Raw genomic sequence first — 4,823 nt, 5'->3', positions numbered from 1 at the left:
CGCATACACATTTTTTTTTTATATTTATATATTGACAGATAATGACAGATGACAGGTAATGACATTTGACAATGACGTTTCGTGCTCCGTGAAGTCCTTAAAGACCCTAGCAACCGCTTCCGGATCGTTGCTATGTCCAAGACGTCATAAAAATCGTAGAGACTTAGTCAACGCTCGGTTTTAAAAACGATTTTCTCCTTCTTGATTGGAGGATCCAATGGAATTACGTAAATATCAAATGAAGACCTTATTGCTTATTTCTTATTCCTTATTTCTTATTATATTGCATTGTAGAATGACCTTTACAATTCTATTTTTCTTTTCCTTTTCTTTTCTTACAATAATTCGAACAGCAACCAAAGGAATCCATTCACGGGTTTCCTGCGTTTTATTTCGTTCGTGCCTCGAATAGTCGATACAATATGGTACGTGCAAGATATTCCACATGAGATTCATGCAAATACGAGAGTCAAAATATTATATGAAAATGTACTAAAGAAGGTGTGAGATATAATTCTATCTGACTAGACGATTTATATCTGAAATGCTAGAATTCGATGTTGAATCTCACCATCTGCCACTGACAGTATTTCACAAGAGTACCTCGGACCAAAAGTCATGAATTCATATAAGAAGTTTTCCTGTGCATTCAGTGTTAATATTTTAGGTATAACAAATATGTATATGTATAGATATCTACCTATAGAGATGTGCATATATATATGTGTATACCTTGACCTTGGAACGCCCTGGATAATCATGTCATGTATAGATACATATTATATATTGATATTGTGGATTATTGCACCACCTGAAGATAGTTCCATAGGAATTAATAGAAACCAAATGGACAGAATCATCTTTAACTATAGTATGCTTAATTCAAATACACCAAATGGAGTTCATCCGTCTACTTGATTTTTATAGTAAACCCAAATTCAATTGGTAGCATTAAGCTGAATAGACCAAGATACATATATCTCCCTGAAGGGATACACACCTTTAATACAACAGTTGTAAGACGTGTGTTATCCAGTCAGAAATAACAAGAAAAAGATAAGAATATATAACCAGGAAAAGTGACAAAGTGGTAAGGGACTATCTTTATATATCTTTATATGTATAGGTGAAAATGTCAAATCGGGAACATGACCCAATTTCATGGTTTCCGACGTTGGACCTTATACCCAATGCGTATAGGGATACTTTTGGTCTTTGTTGCTTACTACCCTCATCCATCTCCGTGCGGTCATAGATTCTTATTAAAACCACTTTCATTTGTATGGGTCAGAAGGGGCAAGCGTGCTAAAAGCAAAAAGGAAACGGCTTGAATTCATTCGCAACGGAATTATCGTGGAAGGAACTCTAATGAAAAATAATGCCGTAGCGTCTGCTCCTGATATAAAAATTATAAACCGGAACGATGAGAGAACTTGCTGGGGTTGCCGGATCAAAGATGCGATTAACGATAACGGTATTAGAGAAAGTAAATTTCTGCTTATTACGCTCGTGCACACCCCACCCATTTCATCCCCATATCCCACTGAAACCACCCTTTATATTCCATAATGGCAAAACTACGGTATTACTGTAACTACTTGATGCTAAAGGCATAACTTTAATGAAAGGCATTTATTCGTACTAGCAATTACAGGTACTGTAGAAATTCAACTTAAAAAAGATTACAATAATTTCTACTATCTCGCCATAATCTTCAACATAAACTTAACGGCGATTGATATGGATCATTCGGTTAGTTTTTGTTTTTCATTACTTCCATATGTTATCAAACTGTTCTCGGACAGAATTAAACAAATGACGTATTGTAAGTCCGGCTTAAAGTATCTAACTGGCTATGGGTATATTTTATTAAGTTCAAGTAAATTAGATAACACATAAAGTCTAACGGATAATCCATGAATCTAACGAAGTAAGAATTATTCCGTTTTCTTTCAAAGGAATAAGGTACTCGTTTAATCAAACACTGTACAGACTGCACAGGATGGATATTCAGGAAGATGAAGAATCTGCGTTAATTCTTAATTTAACTGGTTTAATTACTTCTGTTTGTGGAAGTAAAACAACCCTGAGGGGACTCCATAACCTTCGAAGTTGTCTTTCTGTTTATAAGAAAAAATATCGTTCGAATTAGAATATTGGTTCGTTTGAACTTTAAGGTTAGATGGAAACGATGCATAATTTGTTACTGGTTAAGCGCTAGATTTCACGATCTCATGAAAATCTTTTAACGAGTTCTGTTAATCTTAATATCGCTTTGATTAAGCAGGTTTATCGATGCTTTAATCGATTTCTTTATTCGGATAGACTCGTCGTAATCCTTTCGTGAAATAATGTAAATTATTTTTTCTGACGCAATTTATTACGGATCTGTTAGAGCTTATCGTTTTAGAAGCTTGATATTTTGGAAACTTCTGATTATTCTAGGATTTTTCCCCTGATTTTGATAACTTAGCTTATGATGGCGCGTTAAAAAAATTGAGCTTTCCTAAACATGTACTAAAATATTTTTGCTGTTGTGTAGTCTGATCCTTCATCATTGTTGTAATGTATAATATTACTACTATATCGCTATGATTGAACAGGATTTTTTTAACTTTACAAATTTGTGATTTATCTACTCGAGTTTATTGCTACTGTGGGTAAATTTTTAATTTAATAGCATCCTGATAACTCACGAATAGCTTTTTATCATTAATGGAGATTTTCATTATATTATTTGGAACATTTTTTACAATTTCTTAATAATCTATTTGGAGTATATGTTTTTGCATTTGAAACTGTAGTTTTTTGTAAAACTTTTTTATTCATAATATTTGACATTCTACGTTTGATTTCTCATGTATAATTTACATTTGTAGTGAGTGTGAAGAAAGGGAATATATCGATAATATTTAGGTTTACCTGTAACCATATCGAAATTCCGTGAATCTGTTCGGTCCCCAATCATATCCGTTTGATATAAAAATAAGCCGCAAGTTGAAACATACAATTTGCTTCCTCCAAATCGTAGATAATATTCGAAGTCCCTATATAAGGCAGCATTTTCATTTTTTTTAATCTTTGGCTTCCTCGTAGATGAATTTTTATTTACTACCGAACCGCGAAATTTCGAATTGCTATAAAATTAGATCCGCTATGCCGATTTCCGCCAAATTTCATATGTATTACGGCTAGATAATATTTCACACTTGCAGAGAATTGCGGTTTGATTCGTAGAAGTAAGCACTAGTTACAGTGATAAAGTTGATTTTTCGAAAAATTCAAAATATCATAAAATCAAAACTTCTCGATGGATTCGGCCCAAATGCAATACCAACCAAACTTGGATACAAATCTCTTTGTCCAGAACTATTTAGACGAGTATCACAAAATTTGCGACGCTAGGGTGATAACGTCCTTGCTTTGGCAATTTCAAAATGTCATAAAATCCGAGCCGTAGCTTATATCCGTAGCCGTATAATCCGTAGCCGTAGCCGAATCATAACGAAAAATATAGTCAATGAAGGGATTATAGAGCTGTACATGCCTGGAAAATTTGGGAGCTGTAGCTAAAACCGTTCTCGAGTTACACACGTTTGAATTTTGGGAGGCCAATACACACATGCAAGCGCGCGCACGCGACGCAACGCAGAAGCACATGCATACACGTCCGGACATTTCCTCCAAATGTATTTTAGCACAAGTTTGGCACATTCTAAACATGGTGACATGAAGATCTCGAAAAAAAAAATTCCATCATCACATAGCTTCCTCTATCCTATAAGCAAAAACAGTCAAATAAAAAAAGCCATCCTTCAATGTACTCTTATCGTCCCCCTAATCAGCTAAATACTGTTAAGAGTCTAATTTTAAACTCCCCTATAATTCAATATCGCAAAAGTGATGTAAATCTCACAACAAGAAACATTCACTTGCTATATAATATGTAAATTAAATTTTCGATGTATTTGGCAAACTGCAAATACTTTATTTTCACTTCATGTTGTGTAATTAAACTAATGGAAATTAAAGAGATTTCTAGTTTAAGTCGCAACCTGTTAGGGGTGCATAGTTTAGTATTACTATTACCTGTTCCGTGGTTACTTTAGAGCGTGTATTGGCATTGGCATTTCCCTGCAGGCATTTATTTCTAGTATTAGTATTGGTGTTATAGCGTTGTGTCGACGTTGCCTTTAACGTCGGGTTTGTGGATTGGGGTTCGTGGTTGGCCGGGCTTATTCGAAGTATGCGCGCGCGCAACGTTGAGGGCGCCACGATCGCTTCTCAGTTTTCCAGCATCCCTTTACTGCACCGTAACAGCGCTTCGCGAGAGGTGTGTCATCCAGGGTGTACTGCGCTACGTCGCGACGCTTTGCGTTGCCGTTATATCGGTGCGTCGGAATTTTTATCTCGAATGAATGTTCCTTTTAATTCTACAGTCTCGTAACTGTTATAATCATTTGGACTGCCGGTGCTTGTTAAGACAAAGGGATTAATTCATGGTGACTGTTGAAGCTGATTTATAAAAGGAAAGACATTTCTGTGCAGAAGATTGTTACGACTTTCTACTTCTGGATTCTCATAAATATTACATTACGTAAGTTTTCATTGCGTAATTTATTGTGATTAATATTTTGCTCACGATTATCTCGTGCTTCGTAGCTTAGCTAAATGTTTTCTGTTCTCACTTTTTCAGAATGCATTTTCGCGCTGAATATCGAATTTTGTTTTTAATATTTCATACATTATTATACTGTTATAATAGTTGGTTATTAATACATTTGCGTGATCAATATTTTGACAGTGTGCACGATTTAAAATGC

This window comes from Cephus cinctus, unplaced genomic scaffold (assembly GCF_000341935.2).
Source record: "Cephus cinctus unplaced genomic scaffold, Ccin1 Ccin1_scaffold0588, whole genome shotgun sequence".
Classification (NCBI taxonomy): Eukaryota; Metazoa; Arthropoda; class Insecta; order Hymenoptera; family Cephidae; genus Cephus; species Cephus cinctus.
This window is presented reverse-complemented; position numbering follows the sequence as displayed.